This window comes from Balaenoptera borealis, assembly GCF_965194805.1.
Source record: "Balaenoptera borealis genome assembly, chromosome: 18".
Classification (NCBI taxonomy): domain Eukaryota; kingdom Metazoa; phylum Chordata; class Mammalia; order Artiodactyla; family Balaenopteridae; genus Balaenoptera; species Balaenoptera borealis.
In genome coordinates, this window is record NC_138877.1 from 38,951,549 (window position 1) to 38,978,526 (window position 26,978).

The 26,978-nt window shown below is 35.4% G+C and overlaps 1 pseudogene across 1 annotated transcript in view; it reads right to left on the reverse strand.

The window, feature by feature from the left end:
- Positions 1-410: 410 nt before the first annotated feature.
- LOC309615909 (myb/SANT-like DNA-binding domain-containing protein 7 pseudogene) overlaps positions 411-26,978 on the reverse strand; it is a 30,984-nt pseudogene continuing 4,416 nt past the window's right edge. Inside the window, exon 2 of the transcript XR_014249812.1 lies at positions 411-26,764. The product of XR_014249812.1 is annotated as a myb/SANT-like DNA-binding domain-containing protein 7 pseudogene (transcript). The remainder of the gene's footprint in view (positions 26,765-26,978) is intronic.

The following is a 26,978-nucleotide window of genomic DNA, read 5'->3' on the forward strand; positions in this document are numbered from 1 at the left end:
AAGTGTTCTATTATTAAATATACATGGGATGTACTGCATTAACAGGTTTCTATAAAACAGAACTTATAAAAAACTATTAATTACTTAGGGGTATCTAAGTAATCAAAGTCATAAAAACAATAGGTAGAATAGTGGTTACCAGGGACTGTGGGGGGAGGGGGAAAAAAGAAGTTGTTTAATGTGTATAGAGTTTCAGTTTGCAAGATGAAAAAATAGTGGAGATCTGTTTCACAACAGTATGAATATACCTTAACATTACTGAACAGTACACTTAAAAATGGTAAAGACAGTAAATTTTGTATTGTGTGTTTTTTACCATAATAAAAAAAAATATTCTATAGCACAATGTTACTTACAAATCTTCATATATATATATGGTTTGAATCATTGCCCAAACAAATTTGATCATATTTATTATTTTGTTTTCTTTGGTGTTTTTTTTTTTTTTTTTTTTGAGGTACATATATTTATACCTTAGAGCAATATAACACACAAGATATTTTGATGAAATATTTCTGGGTCTTTACTGAAAATTAAGATTGTAAGATGTTAAATGTATCTTTGTGAGAATCAAATTCCTGTCTTTCTAACTTATCATTCCTTCATGGAAAGATGATTTTTAACTTAGTTCTTTACTTAAGAGCTCATTTAGGTTTGTGCTATCCGGAAGATATGAGAACCTGCCTACTATAACTTCCTCCAAATATTTAGTAATACACATTTAATAGTATCTAGATAAAAAGAGAATTCTGTGCATCTTGCTCAAGACTTTTTCCTTGATGGCTTTTATTTTATAAAATAACATTATGTTGTTTCCCTTTTTCAAAATACTTAAATCCACTTTCATTCAGACTATATTAGTCCATATATACTAACAGGTTATAAGAATGACTACGTCAAATGCAGTGTTAAAGTCACAGCATGTCATATTCAGACCATCTTTTGCTCTGTCTATTGGCCAATTATAAAATAAATATGATTCACTTTGCTGGTTTTCTTAATAATCACAATTAAATCCAAAATTGCCCAAATCTTATTGTCCATATCTTTGTAAATTATTTAAAAGCTAATAAACAATTCCAGAATTCTTATTATAATATTTGTAAATAAAACCTCAATTTCTTGGGGAGAAAAATTATAAAAAACAAAAATAAAAACAAATGAATAGAAAATAAATGAATATATCCAAATGAATATCACAAAATAAGATTGACCTATTCAATAAACTTAATTCTACATAAAGCCATAGCACTAGTATGGCATAGCACTAGCACTTTTATATTGTCAATATGTGCTCAAAGTTTGTAATATCCCTGATACAGAAACATTTAAATTTGCAATGTTATTACAAACCTTATTATATCTCAGGAATCACCTGACTCAAAATATGATTTAAATATATATTAACACAGTAAGATTAAAAATATTACACAGAGCCAATTTATTCAGAAGATATTATTGTGAAGTTTTATTTTTAATGTAAATGTTTTATCATTTATTTCACCTGCATAAATAATGAATTTACATTGTCTTTTTAGACATAAGTCCATAGAATCCACCTTGTATTTAAACAGACTTATGAAAACTAGGAAATATATAATATCAATTCATGTTCTTTCAAAAAAGTTATTAAAATGTGTAATGGAGTCTTATTTATGCATAAAATCTTATCCTTTCTTTTTTGCTTTTTATGTATTGGAATAAAAATTAAATTTTATATTTGTCTTTTAATAGAGTTTTTAAAAACTCTATCAGAATCCATTACTATGGTGTTTTATTTTCTTGTACAGAGTTTTCCTTCTATAGTTCTTCCCTGGAATATTTGCAGCTTCTGCAATTTTGTTTTGGTTATTTCTAATTTTTAGTAAAAGGGAACAATTCTCTATCTATAGGGAAGATTGCATCTATCCTAATGAAAAATGCTCTTTCCCTCATTATATTAGCATCCAGGTCTGAACTGGGAAAATTATAAACTTAGGCTGATTTCTGATTATGGCTGCTAGTCCTTAAGTGTTGTGTTTACTCTTACCAACCTCAACAAACAGAGGACAATCACAATAAGTAAATAAGACTGTATCCACAATCTTGTGGTCCATTCAATTTATGAGACATGGAAACAGATATTTGAAAAGTGGAGAATTGTTGTTTTGCAAATGTCCGTTTAAAAATGGACCCAACTTGTGCAGGTAGGTGAATGTGGAAAACTCTGTTACAAAACAGCAACACAATCTCCCTCTTTCACTGATAAAAATTTGAAATGGAATAGTATAGAACATTCAATTTTATTATATTTTCTGTAAATATTAATTATATATTCAGATTCATGCAATTTGGTAGGAAGTAATAAATTTATAACATAATTATTAATCACTGACTTATAAGGGACAAGTTTTTCAGCTGTTGTGCTCTGCTGGTAGAGCTGATATAGTTTCCCTCTTGCTGTTCACCTATAATGGCAGCAGTTTAATACACCAGACTCCTCCCACCTCCACCCACCAATGCTTAACATTATTCCTCAGTTTTCCTTAGTTACCTTTATTAAACAAGGCTGGATTTCTTTTCCATTTTTGCTCCACATGATTGAAGCATTGCTGACCTTCACTTCTACTGCACAAGATACCTGTAAAATTAATCAATCTGTCAATCCATAAATATTCATTAAATGATTGTTCTGTTTTTAGAACTCTGCTAAAAATATAATTTAAAGCACCCTGCTCTATCAATAATCATTAAGAATAATCATTATGTAAGAGACACAGCTGAAACCATTAGGTGTCATTTCGGGGGGCTCCTAGGAGCCGGGTCCTTTATGTCTCAGCACAGAAAGAATTCAGCTAGAGGCAAAGTGATAGATAAGAAGTGATTTATTAAAATAGGATACTTGTGAGGCTTATAAGCAGGCAGGCAAGCATTGCACTGCCCCAAATACTTAGTGGGTTACGTTTTTATAATCAAAGGAAGAGAGGGAAGGGAGAGAAGACCTTCTTTGTCTTTCTTGAGTAGATGTCATGCTTTCATCATCTGTTCCTCCTCCAGGTTGGGTTTTTTGTCCCTAAATGGTCAGGCTGGGACTGTCATGGCACTTTGGAAAAATTATCTCAGGTCTCAGTGCAATGAGGGTCTTTCACTTTGAAATGCCACCTTTCCATAAATGATTGCTTTTATATGTGCACAGAGCATGCCCTGGAGGTCATTAACTTGATGACACCACTGGGCAGGTTGTAGGTCTTACTCTCCACTATTGTTTTATTGTTTTTAGCGCATTGTGCAAAGAATATGTCCTAGGGGTCAAAGAGCATGTTTTGGGGGTCATTAACTTATTGAGCTCATTGAGCAGGATGTAGGTCTCATGCCACCATTGTTTTATCGTTTTGGGCCATGTCTCGTGCTTCTGTTGCATGATTTTGTTGTTAATCAAGTTGGCTTGATTTTGTTGTTAAGCAAGCCAATCTGGCCTCGATGCTAAGCGACTTGTTCTGCTTTATGAGTCAAGCAAGCCTATGTTGTTTCAGGATTTTCCCATTAATTTCTTGAGTGATCATTAATCTTAGTGTGGTCTCCCAAACCCCCTAAAATTCCCTATCTACAATCCCCTAATGGGGTTTCTAAGCTGACTATTTGATTATCCTACTCAATCCCTATCACAGCTAAGCACCTTTTGTTACCAGTGGGCATGTCCCAAAACATAACTGAGAAAATCACTGTTATTTGTATTTTTTGAGATCCCTGTTGAAAAAAGCCTAATTTTTCCTTTACCTAAAAACTAAATTCAAATGAATATTTGTAGCAAGACAGAGTGGAAGTGATTAATTGTTTAATTGAATAAGGTGAAATCAGAGTATAAATCAGAATTAAATGCAGGTAGCTTCTGTTATATATATATATATATATATATATATATATATATATATATATACACTATTAATAATTAAGCATAGAACATGGCAAGGAAAATGTCAGTTCCTTAAGATCTGAACTCATAAATTGGCCTGGTGTCACCAATGCTTTATTCTACTGCTTACAAGGTCCAGATTCAAGGGGCAAGAGCATAGACCTCATTCTCCATGAGCTGGGCATGAAAAAAAAAGGAGGGGCAATCCATGTTTTAAAACTTCCACTTTAATTTTGTCATCAACAAATATCTCTTGACAACCACAATAAATTCTAATATAGTAGTGACTATCTTTATCCTAAAATATATTATAAAAGATACTGTTGAGACACTCTCCAATTAAATAGGGATAGATCCCCAATAATCAGGTAGGTGACACATGATTTTTCTTGCTTAGCCATATACTTTGACAGTGGATGAATGCTAACCCAAAATAAATTAATCAGATTATCTTCTAGAAATTTGGGATTGGGTCTGAGAGACAGTCAATTATCCTTGAAAATGGATTGATTTCAGATTATGTAAACTCAGGGATTTTGCAGAAACTATTTCAGGCTATGTGCACACAGAAAAAGTGAGATTGACTTAAAATGAAAGAAAGCAATGAATCAAATAGGATCTAAGAAAGAAAGAGTAAATGAGAAAGAGCTTTCCAAATACTTGATTGCTAATCATTTCCAGATTCTATTTCATGAATCATTTATGCATTAATTCATATTTACTTAATTTTTCCCCTGGGCCTGACCCTGGAGATACCATGGTAAACAAACAAGACAATGGCCCTGCCTCCGGGGAATCTGCATTACCATGAGGGAGATAGTAAACAAGCAGCAAGGTTAATATATAAACAAGCATGATACTTTCTGATTGAGACAAGCCTTTGTGTTGAAGGTTGTTTTTTTAGATAAGGTGTTTGGGAGTGGCCATTAATTTCATGGTTAGCAATATATTCTACATGATGTCCTGCTTACTAATCATAATTTTTATTATAACTTCTTGATAAAATTGGCCATAACTTTGTGAAATGCAGATCAGAAGTAATTACACTGATTCAATTATAATTTTCAAACAAAAGGCTGATAAGATTAAAATGAGACTTATTCCCAAAGATCCCTTACTACATATGACATAGGAATATAATTTTTCTTTTTCTCTTTATTTCATTAAAAAGATACTGTAATAGGGAAGAACAAACCTGAATCCATATTGGATTTGTTTCTCTTACTTTAACCTTTGTATTCCATTGCTTTTGCTATTAGTTAAGAATGTTGCCTATAGTCTAAAATATACAGGATAGCGCATTCTCAAGGCTCTGACCTTTAAAGGTATAACACCTTTTCATTCATATGGAGATAAAAAGTTGCAGAACAGAGAATAACATTTGCCTTATTGGAGGATTACAGGAACATCATAACCTGACCTACATGGACAGCTGCAAGAACAAAGGATTCTGATACCAAGAAGTTTGCAACAATCAACCATACCCTCTTCATTTTTAGTATAAAAGAAGGCTGAATTCTAAGTCAGGTAAGATGGTTCTTTGGGACACTTGTTCACTATCCTCTTGGTTTGCTGGCTTTCCAAATAAAGTCACTATTCCTTGCCCCAATAACTTGTCTCCAGATTTATTCATCTGTCCTGTGGTGAGCAGTATCAGCTTGGACTCAGTAACAATACTGTCAAAACAAAAAATGTGTTTTTAAGAGCTAGGGTGTGCGGATCATAGGCCATCTGTGTTTGCTGATTGGCTTTACCCAAAGGAAAAGCAAACTGTCTAGTAACTTCATGACAGTTTCATGACTTCAAGTAGTTTCACAATTTGGGGAAAGTTGTCTGTAGTTGGGCTCCTACACTTCCACAAAAATTGAGAGAAAAGAGTGCTGTCTTCCTTGACGGTTATATTTCAAAGGGATGGCTTCCAGGTCCCTGAAAAAGACAACCCTGCCTTGTAAAATGTGCAAGAAACTTTTAAAAATATTTATATCTCAAAGGGAAAAGAAATAATTTGCAATTTTCTAAAGTAAATTCTAGAAGCAGAGGGAGGTCAGAGGCCTTGGGGTTTAGGTCCTGTGGATTCTGTAAGGGTGGAGGCTAGGAGTGAGTTCAGAGGCTTAGAGATAGGAATAAGCTCGTCTAAAGCTTGATCAAGCAGAAGGAAATGTTAAGGTTACTTTGGTGAATACTGTATTATAAAATGAGAATGGTTAGGGCGTCATGAATTGGATAGATAGATCGATAGGTAGATATTAGAGTATTAGGGATATTTATAATAGATATTATACATACATAATATTTTATATACAGTACAAATAGTATCTGTGTAATCTAATATACATATATGAGTATAGTTGAGTACACATGGATATACATATATAAGATTAAAATGAGGGTTTAGGGAATTCCCTGGCAGTCCAGTGGTTAGGATTGTGCTCTTTCACTGCTGTGGGCCCAGATTCGATCTCTGGGAATTAAAATTCCGCAAGCTGCACTGGGAGGCCAAAAAAAAAAAAAAAAAGGGGGCTTTAATCCCAAAGATCCACTAGTATATATGATATAGGAATATAACTTTATATTTATTTATTTATTTATAATACTAATCAAAGCCTCACATGATTTATCAGTTCTTAAGTATTTTAAAGAGCTTAATTATTTTCATACTCACCACAATCTTACAAAATAAATATTACTACACTCATTTTAAACAGAGAAAACTGGTTAAAAAGTGGTTAATGTAATACCCATAGATATGTAGCAAAGAAATGATAGAAATAGATTTTCATAACAGAATTATTTTACTCTGAAGTGGATAAACATAAATAGGCATCACAAAAATAAACTTTACTCACATTAAATTTAGAAACAGAAGAACAAATTTAGATATTTGAAAATAAAAATCTAAAAATTACATATATTTGAAAAATATATAATTCATTTTAAAAACAGCTGATAGAGATTTATTACAATACATATATAACTCATAATGTGAATTTGGTTTGCTGACTAAATCTAGATCCAAGTGTCTTAGGAATGAGGAGTCCATGCTCCTCTAAGGGATATGAATGAAAAAATGTTGTCTGCCATATCAGTAAACAAAGGATGTTGCAGCCATCAAAACACTACAGCCACCCTGGACCGTGAGCCCTGAGGGAACTCAGGATGGAGACAAATGGGCTGCCTGCTGCCAAGCCCTCAGCCAATGCAGCTGCCTGAAACTATGCACCCTGAGGGGATTCAAGATGGAGAAAAGCAGGATGCTGGGCCTAGATAGTTAAGGTACACATCAAAGGAATGATTTCAATTGAGCCCACACCAAGAAAAGTGTTAAATCCATTAACTTGAGATATCTGGTTTTCTTTAATTAACAGTAATCTTTTGAAGTTCTGACTACGTTGCCTTTGTTGCAAAAACTCCTATATATCCTGGCTCTTCCTCTTGCCTCTTTGGAGCAGTCTCTCAGAGCTATCTGACAGTCCTGTGTACTGGGTTTAAGTCTCAGATTGTCCACCAAATAAAATATAATTCTCAACTTTCAGGTTGTGCATTTTTTCAGTCTACAGGAAAGTTAATCTATGTTAAAGGAAAAATAAATTACAAGAAAACCTTCATTTATAAAGCTGCTTAAATAAAAAGAGTAAAAATAAAAACTTTTAAAAAAGTTTATTTATAAAATTTCTTAAGTAAATAGTAAATAGCTAAAAAACACTAAAATTTGAAAGGATTATCATGTAGTTATCTGTCATAATTTTTCTTTGCTTTCATTTCATTAACTGAAGCTCTTCTACCCCATTAGAGAATCACTGATGGCAGTGTTCAAACTGAAAACTCTCCATGTGAAAAGAAGACAAGAAAAACTAGACATAATTTAACAAAATTTTATGGTTTTGAAAAATAATTTAAAATAGTATACATCAACTATTTAATGCAACAACAAAAACTCCGTTTTATACAGAAGCATTAATAAATGGCTAATTTACTTATCCAGAATGTTGCCACTTACTGCATCACTTGAAAATATTATTAAAACATAATGAACTGAATCAGTATTGTTTTTCAGCTTTATAATTCACAGTGCTGAGAATATGCATTATTTTATTATTATTATAACTAATAATTACTATTTACTGAATATATCTTCTATAGAGTAGTCACACTGCTACGTGCTTCATATACATAACTTTATTTAATCCTTACAATAACTAATAAAGATTTCCATAGGAGAAACTGGTTCTCTAAAAATGGTAACAAAAGTAATGTGGTAAACTGGAATTTACAAGAAGGTCTAATTTTAAAATACATATTATATTTGGGACAATTCTAATAAGTTGTAAGTCCTTAAAAAAAATCACACAACAACAAAACAAAACATATTGTGGAATGGTTATCATTAATTAACACAAATTAAGATTGAATATCTGAGTGTAATGAATATCGGATCATCCACCACTACCTTTGGATGTTGTAGCCCTTTTAATATTGTTGTACATATATTGACCAAATACATTACCACCTAAGTGAAAATTTTTGTCCCGTTATTGCTGTATGACGAATTACCCCCAAATTTAGCATATTCAAATAATCATTTTATTTTGCTCCAGGTTTCATGAATGGCTCAAATGGCTCAATTCTAGCTTGAGGACATTTACATCATTGCAGTCAGATGTTGACTAGGACGGCAGACATCCAAAATGGCTCCCCCACTTGGCCGGGGCAGCTAAGAGCTCTTTTGGGGCTGTGAATCTGCGTGCCAAACCTTGGCCTCCCCAGCCTGAGGATCTCAAGGTGTTCAGACTTCTTACATAATAGCTGCTTCCTCCAGAGTAAGCATTCCAAGAGCATGTTGGGAAGTCACAGATTACAAGTTCTGCTGCTTTCTACTGGTTACAAACAAGTCAGTAAATTCAATAAGAAGGGACATAAACCTGATCTCTTAATGGGCATTATGCCAAGGAATTTGCAAATATGTTTTACAACTTCCATTATTATGTTAAGTGTATAGTATTTTAACTACTGTAAATTATTTTTTCTTATATTTCATCTTAATTTTTTCCCTATTTGAATGTATTATATGCTTGTCTACTAACATTTGAAAACTACTTGAAAGAATAATGAATTCTTTAAAGGCATCTAAAGTGCCTAATCCAAAGATAACTACTATGTTCTTTTATGTTTCTTTTTAGTCTTACTAAGAGCAGAAAGAAGTCTAAGATTGAATTATATAAAATATTAATTACTGTGTTTCTCATTTAATGAGCATGTTGCTCAACTCGTCTTTTGGTCTCAATGGCCTGCAGGTATTAGAGTATGTCAGGTCCCCTCAGCACCCCAAGTCAGGCTACATGGAACTGGTTCCTCAGGCATTCCTCAAAAAGCCAAAACACTGGACACATGCTCCACTCTTTTCTTTCTCCCTCCTGGGAGCAGCCTCTGACCTGTCTCAGCCTTCCTCTGCTGTAGTGCAGGTGCTCTGCAGCAGCAGCATGTGGCCAGCTCTCTTTTGTTCTCAGTGGTCCCTAGGCATCTAGGGTATGGTGGGCCAATCAGTGCTCTGAGATGTGAGACAGAGAAACCAGTCCTTCAGGCAGCCCCCTCTATCAAAAGTCAGCCTTGAACATTGCTCAATGTTCTCTTTTCCTCCCCAGAAAGCAGCTTGATCCTCTTGATCATATCACACTGTCCCAGAGGGAGGGAATATGGTGAGAGTGTACACAGATTTTCCTGCCAGTGTAAGTGGTTTCAAACTCAACAGGGGTGCAGGAACCTTTTAACTGGAATCTAGATTGGTCACAAAGGAAATTGGTCTACATATTGTTGAATTAGTGCCCTCATGGTAGAAAGGAGGGTTTGTGGTTTCCTTTTCCACCATCTTGCTGACATCATCTCTTGTCCTTCACATTTTAAATTAATTATTCAAAATGTTTTTATTATTTTTTGAATTTTTATTCATTTCTAATATTGGCCTGTGTAACACAGTTGGTTTTAATTTGGGTGTATTTATATTATAATGGATATATTTACACACAAACTCATTTACTCAATAGCTCTTCTTTATTGATCAATAATTCTTTATTTCATGTAATTCTTGAATATGATATGAACTATTATAGTCTTTTCAAGTCAGTTTCATCATTTGATCTTTTCTTATGCTAGTACCTCACTTTTCAAATTATTTTGTGGAGATATAATACATTTAATATTTGGCAGAGATAGTTCTAATCCTGTCTTACTTATTTTTCATTGTATTTTCTTATTTATCTACATTTCTACAGGAGCTGACCTGAGATAACCTAATACTCACCTCTGTATTCTCTTTACATTTTTCACCTGATCTCAATGGTACTAACTCATAGACACAAAGCCTTCTCAGATTAGTATAGCTTTAGCTTATCTGAATTTGAAGTTATCTGTGTGAATCAACCAAGAATTCTTCTTACTTCTTTCCCAGTTAGATTATCTCTATTGAAGCAGAATATTTTCATTCATAGAAGATTTTTCTTTAACTAGATTTCTTTTCTTTTCTTTTTTTTTTTATGTACAGATAAAAATTTTATTCGTCCATACCAGGATTAAGTTACTTAACAGAGAGACAGAGGGTGGTGGGAGGTTGGCATACACAGCACCATTTACTTTGAGGGCTTCAGGAGGCAGAGCATCACTCCTACCACAGTACCATGGCCTTCATCCTCCTCCTCTTCCTCCCTCCTGAAGTGTCCCTTGCAGTCAGCAGGCCCCTGCCCCTCACTCACCAGCACTCTCGTGCTACTGGGCTTCTTTCCCACGCTGTCCCAGTACAGAGCCCACTATGTCTGGAAACATCTGTCTTTACATTCATCTGTCCACTGGGCCCTCACACAGCTCCTGCGTGGTAGCTGGGATAGCCTCCCACTGGATAAGTGAGGGACCTGAGGTACAGAATGGTGAAGTGACCTGCCTGCAGACTGACAGGGGGTCACGGCTGGACCTAGAGCTCAGACAGGATTTCTGGGCCTGTTTCTCTACAGCCTCCCCTTATTATGACTTCCCTCCTCTTCACAAGATTTGGCCTGTTTTTTCTGTTTACTTTTTAAAGATTTTTCCCTTTAGTTTTATTCCCAACCTTAAAGTTGCTCTTGCCCATTAGATCTGCACACTACTACCTCCAAAGTTCACCTTGACTTCTGCTCTTTAGCACTTCTCTTATCTCAAATAAATCCCTGCCTGTGCACTTTGCTACCATTAATAGATAACTATAGTACAAGGCTAACTCGTTCAAGTCCTTTCCTGTTTTCTGGAAAGTCTACCTATCTACAGTAGCGTTATCCAGTTGTAACTGACATGGACCCCTCCACGTAAGGTCCTAAAACAACTGAGAAAAAAAATATATATATATCTCCATTTCCGTGCCTTAAACATATGCTCCTTTAAAGCAAGGAATCTGTGTCTGAGTGTGGTGCTTATAGAAGTTCATGAGTACATTCATAAATATTAATACTGTAGAATGCTTCCTTAAGACACAATTGTTACCAGTATTTCACATACATTAATACGCTGCTGTGACTGAAGATATTGCAATCAGAATTTCATTTTGCCTTTTGTTATGCTATTCATCTAATTTTTTAGAACTGGAAGGTACAAGAAAAGTTATCTAGTACAAACATCTCATTTTAGAGGTAAAGAAACCGAGGCACAAAAAGGGCAAGTGATTTGCTCAATGTAACGAACTGTGGCAGCATTAGAATCTGAGGGTTCTGACTAGATTCCAGTGTGTTCTACCTCATGCTGCTTCAACATAATCGCCCATTCATCAGAGAAGCTTGCCATCTATTCCTGCTTCCAGTATGTTCCCACTGTGGTTTGGACCATTTCTCCAGCATTGGTATTTCCAGCATTTAGGTAAGCAATCAAGCTGGCAAAATATAAAATAAAACCTCTCCCAACATGCCTGCACATTTTTTCAGACTCTTGATTAGAGGAAAGCTTTTTAAATTCCAAGTTTCCTTTTTGTACCTTCTGAAAGTACTAAATAACCACTAAGAGCTTTAAGTTAGGTTAACGAAGGCTGGTAAATGGCTTCCCTTCTAGAGTAAATTGGAAGCATGGCTCAACACCATCATATCTCCTCTAGGAAGTGTATGTGTTTTGGAGGGAAAAGGGGATGGATTTGTGGAGGGTTGGTGCTTAAAAAGAGTTGCCTATTGCAGGCCATCCTTATCCACACCACCCAACTGTTCCCAAAGCTGTTCTATTCCATCATATGCCATTAACGAGGTGAACTTCTGTCTATATCTTGTGAGAAAAAGTGACTTTGGAAAATTCCCTAGAAGAAAAGTTTTCTAGGGCTTTCCTTCTGTAACATACTAGACAGAAAAAAGGCTAACAGAGAAGAACAAAATTAGCTAAAAGCCTTTGGAAAACTGATATAATCCAAATTGTTTCAACGATGTCCAAATGGCAAACCAAAGCTAAAGATATATAATTATGCATAATCAAGGAACCTAAAAAATACGGAATGCAAAGAATTTACTTACATGTAATATTTTATAAGACAGCCAATTTCTTATCATATCAAAGATTGACATGAACCAAAACACACGACTGTGGTTCCCTGTCAGTTCTGAATTATATCCATAGTGATAAGAGACTAAGGACTAGTAAAATGGAGGGAAAGATGGTTTGACTATTGAGTGTTTGCTAGTGGGCATGTCACAGACACAGCAGTGAAGATATAAGAGATAAATGTACTAATACGTGTTGTGTCTATATTAGCCTAATGAGCTAAAGAGAGATTTAAAGAAATGAAGATTGTAAACTCCAGGAAGCAGTCAAGTTAAACTAGTAGATTCAAGCAATGAGGTCTTGGTATACAACCTTAATTCTATATCTTGTCAGCTTACCCCATATCTTGTGCCTCACCCTAGCATGACCTCGGCCAAGGTCATGTGCTTTAATAACTTCCATGTGTATAGTGCTTGTAAACTTTTAAATCCTTTCACATCTATTTAAGCCATCTGATCCTCACAACAACCCTGTGAGGTAGGCAGGTTGCCCCCTTTTAACAGCCGAGGAAACTGGTGTTGAGAGGTAAACTAAATTGTCGCACATCAGTGATGAAGCCAGGGCTAACTAGCTCTCTGGACTTGGCTACTTCCATTGTCTACCAGGCCACCACTCATGTTTCTGAAAGGTCTTTCAACTAGTGAAGACGCTTGGGAGAAGCAAGTATATTCTTACCCGTCTGCACCTTAATGGTCCATCCACTCTTTTTTTTTCTGAAGACACGGAAAAGGAGCCTGGGTACCAGAAGGCAGCTGTTGGACCCGGGCCTCTGCCAGAGAAGGAAATACACCCTTGTGTGATCAGATAACTTTTGGTGTTTGAAATTAACCTCTGAAGCAACTTATCAAGCTGAAAAGCACCGGTTGCCTCTTCTACCGCTGTGGCCGAGCGTCTGACCGCGACCACAGCATCCCTGCGCAGCTCGTTGGCAGGGTCCTGCTGAGCGCTGGCCTCCTCGCCAATGGCAATCAGCCGGTCCAATTTTTCTTCCTCCCACTTTGAAAGTTCTCGTGCCAATCTCCTGTTTTCTGCCAACTGGGCTGCAATAGTCCTGGCCACTGACCACCTTCTTCACCTCGCCCACCTGGGAGGGGGCTCACTGGTCAAAGGCCCATCCCCACCAGAAACAAAAGGAGCTCTGGAGGAGGAGACTGGAGGCCGCTGTGCCGAGGCCACCCCGGGAGTGTTTCGGCCGGAGCTGGTGCAGGGGCTGGGCTCACCAGACACTCCCAGTCTGGTCATGGGGCTGCTCTGACAAGGAGCAGCTGCACCTCTGAAAAGGTGGTGGGAGCTGCTGTAGCTGGGAGTTCCTTGAGAGCTCCCTGCACCCGAGGATTCATCCCAGGAGTCCTCAAGGTCACTGGTTTCTCTCATCTGGTCACTGATCCTCAGTTGACAATCCTCCTCTGATTCCTTAACTGTTTTCAAGGTAGGCTGATGATCTGCTGCCTGAGTCCTTTTTGCTCCCAGAATGCTGGTTCCTTCTTCCCCTGGCATGTCAGGGGCTGCCAAGTTCTGATTACAGTGCTGGGTCCAAGCAGCCTCCTCCATTAAGTTGTCTGCATCAGTCACTCTCTGATTTCGGAGAAGGTGATCCAACATATCTATAAAAGGGCCAGTGTGGTGGATCACCCATACTTGTGGCGTGGGCCACATAGGCCTTTAAATATAATGCCTTCAGGACTTTGAACTTGGAGCGGCACTGACTCTCCGTGCGGTAGAAGCCTTCCTGCTGCGTCCGCTTAGACACAGCCTGTTAGACGTCTGCATTGTGATGTACGGTCTGGAGGTGCTGAATATACTATGCCTCACCTAGTATGGAGAGAAGCGTCGGTGTCTCCTGTCTGGACCACCGGATGCCCACACTGCTATTGGAAGTGGTCATAGCGGACTGCGAAGGAAGGCTAGCTGGAGGAGGCTCCTGGGCAGCAAGGTGCTGATCTGAAGGTGTGGGGAGGCTCTGTGTGCTCCGGTCTATCTCCAGGAGCCAGCCGATTCTTCCCTCTCAGGGCTAATTGCTGAGAAGCCAGGTCCAAGGACCGCGTTTCTGGCTTCTGCCAAGGATCTGCTTTACTTTCATTACTGTATTTGAAATATTCCTTATTCTACTTTGTTTTGCTGCCAATCCAACAACCTCTTCATTTTCTGAGTAAGCAAAAACAGCTGGAGTAACTCTGTCACCTGCACCATTGGCAACTACATCAGCCTGGCCGTCCTTATAGACGGCCACACAGGCTGATGTGCAGCCTAGGTGAACCCCGATGGCCGCCATGAGGTGGCAGAGACGGCGGTAGCAGTAACGAGTGGTCCCCGCGCCGCAACAGCGCCGGGCCCTAGATTTCTTAATATTATATTTCAGAGAATAGTCCTTGGAAGTTCTAGTATGTGATAGATTATTTTGTGCTTGCTTACTAGTGATTTATTTTCTTTTCCTCTTTGTTTGTATAGATATATGAAGTGTTTAGGATTAAAAAAAAATTTTTTTTTTGAGTAAGTGTGAAAAATGACTAGATTTTGAAGCATGGAGCAGTTGAAATAAATGCAAATAAGATAATAATCTCTTTTCTCAAACAAATCATACTATATTGGGTCCTGACAGTACAAAGAAACAAACTATTATTGGTGGGTAGCATTAAACATACCAATTCTGTATAAAAGGCTAATCTTAAATAGTAATATTGACATTTTGGATTAAATCAGTTTCACCTCTGAGCCATCAACATTACTATTAGAACATACCGCAAAACAGGAAGCCAGGATAGCTGAGTACATGAAGATGCCTAGAAATCCTAGGCGTGTAGTAACTGCTGAAAATTCCTACCTACATATAGTGACATGACTGAATATTTATGTGTAAGCAATATGAAAGACAGTTTTGCAGTGACATAAAAGAATAACATTTTTATAATGAATAAAATTTAGAAAACAAAATGGAAAATTAAAAAATGTCATTATCGTATGCTAATAGAATTATAAACAAAATAATTTTTTTGTTTTCACTTTTTAAAATATCTTTTATTGTTATAACATCATGTTTAAATGGTATTTTAAGTTATAAGATTTGTGACTTACTTAATTACTCTTGCCTTAAAAAATAAATCCTGAAAGTTATCCTACCACACAATAATTATCTATGAAAAAGATACGTTAGCTACAAACCAGATAGCCATCTCCAAGCACACTGGTTATAAGAAGAAAATTATTCTGATAAAGGAAAATTAAGATATCATATTTGAGGGAGAAAAACATGTAACATAGCTTTCTTTTGAGTATAATTTTAAATTGTGAGCCAAAAGTATTTTCTCAGTGTTGTCTGTAATTTAATTGAATGCACTTTAAGTATAGTTAAATAAACACTGTTATATGTATAAGCTGTTTGAAGGGTACCTATAGAGTGGTCATGGGGAAATAATACAGAGAGGTGAATTATTATGCATATGCTTTCTAAGCATTTTAAATCAACACATTGTCATAGTGAAGAATGTAGTCTTTAGATCTAAAATACATAGGTTTAACATATAGTCTCTAATACTCTCTACCTATATGGTTCAGTTCCCTTATATTTAAAAAGAGGGAAATGGACAGCTAATTTATAGCCATTTTAAGTATTCAATTTTATAAATAAACTATTAATAATGTTAACTACAATTAATGTTAAATCAGACAATCTTTTTATAACCAGGCTATTAATTGCTTAATTATTTCTGTTTTTCATTTGAGTTTACTTAAAGAGAGCTGTGTACCATCTAAATGGAGTCCAGAATTCATGGAACATAGCACAATTAAGAGCTCATTTGTCATGGAGCTCTCCAAAAACAACATTCAGTTTTCACTGTCAAATGCAAAAATCTGAAAATTGTTTGATATATACACATGCATGTGTTCAAATTGTTTAATTAAAAAGTTTTATACTGAGTTTACCATAAAATATAAATGTATACACAAAAGATGTTTTCAGAACAAATATGATGCTAGATAGAATTTTAGTTTGGTAAGTCAGCTTATCAAAGGCAGAAATGTTTATATATTGTACATGGTCAAAATGGAGTGGAAAACCATGCTGACAATAAATAATTCAAATATCAAACTATGTTTTGGGAATAAAAATCAGGATTTTTTTTTTTTTTTTTTTTTTTTTTAGTTAGCTTTATCCTTTTCCTCATAGAAAGTTACCAGAGGTTCTATGGATTCCTCAAGTTTTTAGAAGAAAAGTAACCATCTAGATCACCATAGAGCTAAAAAAAAAAGCTGTTGAAAAAGCAAATTAATTAAGGGCTTCACAAGTCTCTGGCCCTGGATATAAAAATGTTGAAATTGCATTCTTAAATGAGTTCAAGACCGAGAATTTTGTAAAATCCATTAACCACACCCTTCACTACATGCATTAGTTGATTTCTTGATTCTTCATTTCACCATGAGCATTATTTAAATAGTAGAACCCATACTATTAAACATATAATATATTTTTAAATTAAAACAAACTTTACTTACTGCTTTATAATTTATAAATGTATGTTTCAATCAGTAACTTATTTTTTTAATGAACACATAAAACAGTAAAATTTGGTTTAGTTAATATTTTAAATAAAAGTATAAGTTTTTAATTTTACCAAACAAGACAAATTTCAGGGATTAACAGACCATTCTACTTTCTAGTAATAAAATAAATATTTCACCTCCTTTCACGAAAACGGCAGAACAAAACAGGGCACAGAAAATGTCTGTAACCAACATAGTAGCAGAATAGTTGCTGCTTTTAAGGTCAGTGCATTGTATAACCAACTACTGAAATTCAGGAAACCTCACTGTTGGAAGAAATGGTGCTTTATCTCATCACCTGCTTTACCTCTTTTATTTTCTTGCTTGTTTCCAAAGCTCCTGCACTGCATGAACTATTGTAATGTCACCAACCAAACGTTCTTGATTTTCTTCAGACTGTTGTTTTATTGAAATGTCTCCCCAAATAGGGAGAGTGATTCCTACAAAGATAATTTATGTGGGCAAGTTGCTATTCATTCTGAAAAATGTAGCACAGTAGCTGGTGAAGAATGTATGCTCAATTAGCATTTATATTACTTAAGTAGATGGGGACTAATATCATTAATTTATATTCAGATAGTAATAATGATATGCACAGCCAGATATAACCATGCATATTATATACTATATATGATGTATTGCATTTCAGTAATTCAAAGATGGACTTACATTAAAACCTTTATTTTAATCTCACAGTTGATGTGATTAGATGTTAAGTGATATTTTAATTGACATTTTTTTTTAATTGACATATTTTTAATCAGAGGGCTCAATATAAAATAAGCGTTTACTTTACAATTTATGCCATTTTTCAATTTCTAGCAGAATTTCCTTTTTCTAGATAATAAAACCTTGTTTATATTTCAAATGTGTGTTTATAAAAAATTAATAAACAGAAACCTCAATTAAATAGGTTCAGGAGACCAGAAGGGGGAACTCTTATGCCCTGCAAAGATAACATAACCCAACAGGAAGAAGAAGGACTCCTCTTTTTCCTGGCAACAACCCAGCCAATGAAAAGCTATAGACTCTTTTTATACAGTAGCCCCCCCCTCCCCCAACTTCCTTTCCTCCACTATAAGAGAGTTTTCCTTCCCTTGCTCTGCTGGGAAGTTTCACATGGCTCATCATGGTTGCAGACCCTGAATTGCAATTCTCTACTGATCCTGAATAAAACCATTTTTGCTAGAGAAATAACAGGCAGTCTATTTGTTTTAGGTCAACAACTTTATAGTGGCAATAATGAACAGGAAAATGAATGGTTTGTAAGAGTAAAGCTTGGTAGACTTGCCCTGACTGAGGGCACAAGCAGAGTGACAGGTGGTTGACAGGATCACATTGTGTCTGCAAAGTCCATGTTGATGGCAATCATGGAATGTTTCATAGAAAATGGAGGAAGGAACTCTGGTCACCAATGAGTTTAATTTTTGTCATTCTTTTGCAGTGATAGATGAAATTCTGTTTGTTTGTTTTTTTTTTTCAGAATTGTCCTGGAATGAATGATCAAAGTAAGAATTGCAGTTAATCAGGTAAGTAATTAAAATGTAACAACTCTAATGATGAGATGATGATAATTACAATAATCTGCTTATCCATCTATCTAATATGTGATTAGAGGAAAGAAGAGGCTTATGCCTATTCATTTAAGAAGCTGTCTTGGTTTATCTAAGAAAGGAAATATTCATTCCCTATGCAGAGAACATTGGGAAGGGAGCTTTCTATCATCACCTTTATAAAGGAGTGGATGTTTCAGAGACTGACATCCACTGGGTCATGACTTATTAGAGGTATAGAGGGTTCACTTTATTAGACATCAAGTATCATTTAAAACACACTACATTCCTCTCCCTCATTCTTCTTGTTCTTCTTGCTTCATGGATTAATAGGAATCAGGACATTTCCTTTCCAAGATGGAGTCATATGCTCTCTGTTCATTCTTCTCTCAATCAAGACTGGTAAAGACTCTTACCCACGTCATGAGCTGGGCAATCAAGGCTAGGTAAGAACTAAGCAGAAAGGACAGAGCATTTATCTCTCTCTCTACTGCCAGGGCTAAGTGAGAGAGTCAAGCCCACAGCCTCATCCTAGGACCATGTGAACGGATTTGAAATTTGTTCAAGACTCCGTTATCTTGCTCTTTTGTTTCTGTAGACACAGCAGAGAGTGCAAATCTCACACCTAAGATTTGCATAATATCATGAAAATATAATTTAGCCTTTGTCATAAAACATATTCTCTAATATATTTAGCTACATACAGGTACATTTTTGTATACTCAAAAGTCAAAGAAGAGAAGGGTTGAACACATCACAAAATACTAGCAGGTATCATTACTAAGTAGTTATTATTTTATTCCCACACCATAATAAACCCGTTAGATACATTTTCTTATTTAATCCACCCAACATTTCTAAATTAGCCTCTATATTTACCCTTATTTATTGGATAAGTTTACAGAGCCTCAACATGGTTAAGTAATTCACTAAGATCTTCACAGGTGACATATGGTAAAGTCAAGATTTCAAACCATTCATTCTGATTCTGGAACTTAAATTCTCACACTATATTAAACACAGGCCAGTCTTTTTGGCTCAGTGACTCTGAGAAAGCAGCTGCTAAGTGAAGATCACAGAAGTTTCTCACTGTGATTCAAGAGATAACTGCTGTTCCTTCTGTAGTTTCCTTGCTGGCATGTGAAACCATGGACACCAGTACAGATCTGAAAAAGTTTGCTTTTGATTGTGACTGTTATCTCCATGGGTGGATTGTGGCTACAGACAGTAAGGTGGTAGATAACAAACATGACTAAGGACATAGGTGTGTTTCCAGATTGGTCAGGAGGCATCACAGACACAAAGAAGCCTTGACTAAAAGAGAAGGCTAGCAGATTGCTTCCATACATCCCAGATAGCAGGGCCCCTCCTGTCTTAACTTTAGGTCCTGGCCACCCAGACTGGTTTCCCTGGATACAGGAGCTTCCTTGCTTAGATAGATTGAATCATTAAGTGTGTCTGAATTTATTCAGACAAACTCAAAAGGACAAATGCTCTCTGAAAAATATGAAAGTTCCTATTTTTAAGAAAGTAAACACAAATAGATTAATTTTTAATATATTATATATGACCAGATTTTATCTAGTTTTAGTTATTTTATAGTGATCTTAAATTCAATCTTAGGAAGATTGTAGTAGAAGTACCCATGTTCTAGTAACACATTTTTTGGCTTTGAAAAAGAGTATTTGAAACAGATATTGTTTAACAAATCATTTTATAATCTTACTATATCAGAAATCACCTGAAAATATAAGCACAATCTATTAATTTCTCTTTCTAAAGAATGAATGCAAATATGGAACTCAAGGAGTGTTACAATTGTTATTTTCAGAGTATCAAAATAGAAATCATGTATTTTCATTTTTTTCTATTATTCACAGAACATAGAACACTGTCTTGCATATAAATTTTTCAGTATTCTTTGAGATAAAGTTACTTTCTCCCACTTCTGAGTAGGCAATGTAAAGAGTGAATCAAATATCATTTTTATCATTCTAACTTAAATACCTATTCAGTAATTCTACAATCTTTTATTTGGTTAAATTGGCCCTTATATAAAAGTACTTTCAATTTTGGAAAAAGAAAGATAGTTGACTAAGACTGCACTAAGCTGGGAATTCCTAGTCAGGACAGGCTAAAAGGGGAGAAATCATAAAGGAAGTCTAAGGGCCAGAAAAATGATTGTGGTCATAAATCTGGACCCTAAGACAAGAGATTGACACCCCAAAGCAATGCCCAAAATGTCATGGGGAGCATAAGCTTGACCTGGTTTGCTGCAATGACTTCTTAGGGAATCTAATCTGTTGAACCGGAACAGGGTGGGGGGAGGCAGGAGAGTAGTATCAACAGTAGCTTCTAGGAAAAGACAAAACTTGGGTGTTGTCTTTTGTTAGGAGCATTTCAACAGACCACAACTTGATGGAAACAGAGCTAAATAGAGCAGTTCATGTTATTATGATTCCAGGCACTAGATTGGTTCAGGAAGAGTTTGATTCTCAGTAAGGAAAATGGAAAACAATTTTGAAACTTGTGGGAATTGATGTTAGGATAGTGCAGCTGGATGGATACCTAAGGACTCCTACTCCTAACTCAGGCACGCCAAATACAGGGTGTCTGTGATCCTCCTGCTGTGTGTGGACCTGAAAAATGTCACATAAGCTAGTTGACCATCTGGGCTATAACATGGAGGTGTTTCAAAAGTTAAATGATCCTCGCTGTATGAAATGACATGTCAGCCTCACACAGAGAATGCATCTGTTACTTGGGGGCAGAAAGCATGTGTCCAATATGAGAAAAAAAAAAAAAAAAAGGTCCTAGGAAACTACATCACATATCTCAATACCTTGTGCTTTGCCTATACATTTCATTATATGTATATTTGTACTTATGAGTAAAGCTTGATACTCTAAAAAGATGTATAATTTCTGAGATTCTGATTTGACAATTTGATGTTTCCTGCCAGCTCAATATAACATACTGCAACCAGCTGAAATAAGAGCTTGTAAGTCACTTCCACAATGAATCATGAACAGCTTTTTCATTTCCTTATAATCACTTCATGGCTTATTTTCACCTTTGTCTCCAATTTCATTGGTGGGGCAGATATATTCCCTATGTTCTATTTCTGTCATGATAGGAACGATGTATTATAGTAAATTTTACATATTATATTACCAAGCAATTTTGATTTGAAAATAGGTTATGTACTATGAAAATTGCAGTCACTTGCTTCTATTCTTTGAAAATAAATAGAGTGTATGTCTAAGTGACAAGTACAAACATAACAAAATATCTAACGATGTCTAGAAAATCCAAAATAGATTGTTTCCTACCTTCCATTTCATCATTTTCATGTTCACCCAGTCCCTGTTCTGTGTTCTTGGGGTGCACTGGCCATGTTACAATTCTTATGGTCATGTTCTCTCCATCCACAGGGTTGTTGCACATGTAGAATAGATTTCTCCAACTGGAATGTCTCTCAACTCTTACCCTGCTTCATTTCTTAGACTTCAGTTCAAGCACCATTTCATACAGAAAATCTTCTTGAACTACCCATGTTAGTTTTGAACATAATTTATTCCTGTTATGTACTCTCACAGAATCCGATGACCTGATTTCATAACCCATATTGCAGTTTTATTTGCTAACTAGTTCATTCAACATTTATTGAGTATTTTCTATGTACCACATACTGTGCTAGGCAATAGGGGTAAACCAGGGAACAAATTAAACACAATAATTTTACGTGTATTTTCAGGATTATTTGATTAATTCTTGACTTTCTCACTATATTGTTTCTTAAGTGTAAATGGATCTTTATTTAAGAGCAAAAGATTGGATCATGTTCGGTTACCCTTGTTCTTCTCCACTAAGTTCATATGTTTAACAAATTAATGTATTAATTTGATTAACTCTAATTATATTTAATGGACATTCTCAACTAGCCAACTTAATTATCTCTTTATTTAATTTTAATAAAACTGTCAGACTTTAAAATTTTTCTTTTGGACAACTGGAAGGTGACCATCTACCTTAGTATTTCTCAAATTTATTTGAACAAAATAGTTAGCTGAGGCAGGGAGATCACAAGAAAATCTACTCTCCCTCCTCTCAGACTACAAAAACTATGACTAAAAGAAAATCAAATTCAATCTAAAGGATGTAGGATAAAATAATAATAATTAGAGGAGAAATCAGTGAAATTAAAAACAAGAAATCAATTAAAAAATCATAGAAAATAAGATGACTCTGTAAAAAGAGCAATAAAATCGTAAGCCTCTATCCTGGGTACCCAAGACAAGAGAAGACATAACTACTAATATAAGAAATGAAAGGGGCCTATCAATACAGATCACACGGACAAAAAATAGTAAAGGAATATTATGAACAACACTATGCTCACAAGTTTGAGATGGAACAATTTCTTGAAAGACACAATATACTAAAACTTACAGAAGAAGAAATAGACAATCTAAACAGGACTATATATATTAAAGAAATTGTACTAATAATTGATAACATTATAAAAAAGAAAGCACCAGGCTTGGATGAGTTCATAGGTGAACTCTAACCAAACACTTAAATAAGTAATTATACTAATTTCCAACAATCTCATCCAGAAGATAAAAGCAGAAGGAATACTTACTAACCCATTCTTTGAGATCAGCATTACCCTAAAACCAAAACCAAAGACAGTATATGAAAAGAAAGCTAAAGACCAATACCTTTCATAAACACAGATGCAAAACTCCTCAACAATATAGCAGAAAATTAAACCTGCAATACATAGAAAGAATTATACACTGTAATTATGTGGGATTTATTTCAGGTGTTCAAGCAGGTTCAATTTCTGAAAATCAATTAATGTAATCCATCACATCAACAAGAATAGACAAATAAATCAATGGCCCAGAATAGAGAGCCCAGAAATAGATCCACAAAAATATATTCAACTGATCTTTGACAAAGGAGAAAAGACAATGCAATGAAGAAAGGATAGTTTTTTCAATAAATGCTGTTTGACATCCACAGGCAAAAATGTAAATCTAAAAATAGACCTTCAGAAAAAATATGAAATGGATCAAAATACATATACTAAAGTCTAAAATATTGACAACAACAAATTCTGGTGAGGATATAACAGAAATTAACATTAATTGCTGGAGGGGTCATAAAATGGTTCTTTGGAAGTCAGTTTGGCTATTTCTTACAAAACTAAACATGCTTTTATAATATGATCCACCAATCACGCTCTTTGGTATTTACCCAAATAAGTTGAAAATTTACCTCCATATAAAAATCTGCACAAATATGTGTATAGCCCTTTTATTCATAATTACCAAAACTTGGAAGAAACCAGGATATCATTCAGTATGCCAATTGATAAATATACTGCTGTGTATTCATAAAGAAATATTATTCAGTGCTAAAATGTATCTATCAAGACATGAAAAGACATGGAGAGACCTTAAAAGCATTTTACTAAGTATAAGAAGCCAATCTGAAAAGGTTGCATACTGTATGACTCCGGTCATAGCTGGAAAAGACAAAACTATGGAAACAGTAAAAATATCAGTGATTGCCAGGAGTTTGTGGGGGAGAAGGGATAAATAGGTAGAGCTCAGGGAATTTTTAGGGCATTTAAACCATCGTGCATAAAACTATAATGGTGGACATATGTTGTCATATGTTTGTTAAAACCCATATATCATACAACACCAGAAGTAAACCCTAGTGTAAACTATGAAGTTTGGTGATAATTATGTATCAATGTTGGCCCATCAAACGTAAAAAGTGTACCTATCTCATGTGGGATGTTGACAGTAGGAAAGTCTAGAATTGTGTGGGGGAAGGTGACATATGTGAACTCAATTTTGCTGTAAACCTAAAACTGCTGTAAAAAATAAATTCTATTTAAAAAATGGACTGATAGGGTTTCCCTGGTGGTGCAGTGGTTGAGAATCTGCCTGCCAATGCAGGGGACACGGGTTCGAGTCCTGGTCTGGGAAGATCCCACATGCCATGGAGCAACTAGGCCCGTGAGCCACAATTACTGAGCCTGTGCGTCTGGAGCCTGTGCTCCGCAACAAGAGAGGCCACGATAATGAGAGGCCAGTGCACCGCGATGAAGAGTGGCCCCCACTTGCCACAACTAGAGAAAGTCCTTGCACAGAAACGAAGACCCAACACAGCCATAAATAAATAAATAAATAAATAAATAAATAAATAAATAAACCCAAAGTTTAAAAAAAAAAGGACTGATATATTTTAACTGGAACAATAAAAAATTTAATAGACTTAGGTTAGAAATGAGTAGTGTGAATTACCTGTATTTAAGCTATAATATACACATGCCTTAATAGCCACATATTAGATAATTTTAAAGACAAAACATTACTGATACAAACATGAATTACAATACAATAATTTTTACCATAAAGACTTCAGCAATCTAAAGTTATACTAATAAGGCAAAAGTCAATAATATTTACATGTTAAAAATAAAAAAAAATAACAACCAGCACAAAACACCAGTGGCAGAGATGTTAACAAAGCAAGATTCTTACAGTTATTGGAGTTTTCAAGTATCTTTATGTATAAATAACTAGCAAAGCTTTGCAATGTTGTCAAGCATTGAGCAGCCTTCCCACACCTTAGTGATGTATCAAAGTATAGACTTAAATTAACCTTAATCTTAGGCTTGCTTTAGTTTATGAGTATCAAATTTCAGTGACTCAGCATAATGTGCTTATTATTCAACTAATAAATACCAGTTTGTCATTTATGGAAGTGAATATCATTATTTATAATCTGTATCATTCCCTTGTGAGAAGCAAGAGGAAAAGCTAACTTTGTTTTTTTTAATGTAAATCACTGGAGTACACTTAGTGGTAAAGTTATAGATAGACTATTCTGACTCACTTATTCAGCCTAACCAAATCTTACTAAACAATTAGATTCTGGAATTAGGTTTTTGGAAATTATGATACTTTACACAGTAATCTATTAAACAAGCCAATTAAAACAAGAAGTAGCATGGTAGTGGTGTTTTGAACATACATGCAGTCGGTTTTGCTCATTCTTTAAGTTCCAAAGTTTAGCTCTTGTCTCTTCCTTATAGTAGTATTGCCTCAGCGATTCTCAGTAATGTAAACAGGAACACCAGGAAGAGATTTATGTTAACATCCTTCTTTCATGCAGCTCAGCCCTCTCCTGGTTGGTTCCCAAAAAGAAATCTCATCAGTTTCAAAATGCTGCCAATATACACAACGTTATATAAGTTTGACTCCATCCTCCTTACCCAATTCTCAGTTTCCTATTTCAAAATTAACTTATTTTTAGCTTTACTTTAAAAATGTTTACAAACCCTTATTTTTAGTTCTGCTTGCTTTATTTTTGTTACAATTCCTTGTACTGAATTCATTGCAAATATTAATAGATTCATACGGACTTGCATTAGTCCCCAGCACCAATCTCCAGCAAATTGCTCAAATTATCAAGCTTTAGGTTTTTCATTTGTAAATTGGGCCTAATAAGGATTGTTGTGTTGATTAAATGGGGCTATATATGGAAAACATCAATCACAGTATCTGACACATATGTTCTCCATGTGCTGGGAATGTTCACAACTTCTGCTATTTGAATATTGTGGCACACTTATAGTTCATATATGGCTGTACAAACTGAAGTAACCCAGTATACTTTCTAAATAAATATGTGCACCCAGTACCTCCACAAGAAATATGTGTATAATATTTCTAGAATGTGGAATAAGCATATGTATTTTGGAAAAACAAAGCCAAACCTGTTATACAATTCTGGTACACAATTCTGAAGTGCATGACTTTTCATACACATGACATAGAAAATAGCAACTCAAAGCAAATTTATAAATTAAAACATTGACTTCATATAAAGAGATAGCAAAACATTTGATATTATACGATTAGACAAATTAGAAAATATTAGATGTATTACAGTATGGTGTTTCTTTTGTTCACATGGAAGTGTTTTTAAAACTCCACAAGTTCCATCTCCCTAAATAAGTATATGTAATATATTTCTAATCACAAAATATATGATTGATAAATGAGAAAGTGTTATTTTTGTAGCCTTGAAGATGAATCAGTTGTTTATCAATTAGGATATAAAGAGTAATTCAAGAGAAGAAGGTCAAGATGGTGGAGTAGGAGGACATGGAGTTCATCTCTCTTCACAAATGCATCAAGAATACATTTATGGGGCTTCCCTGGTGGCGCAGTGGTTGGGAGTCTGCCTGCCAATGCGGGGGACATGGGTTCGAGCCCTGATCTGGGAGGATCCCACATGCTGCGGAGCAGCTGGGCCCGTGAGCCACAACTACTGAGCCTGAGCGTCTGGAGCCTCTGCTCCGCAACAAGAGAGGCCGCGATAGTGAGAGGCCCGCGCACCGCGATGAAGAGTGGCCCACACTCGCCGCAACT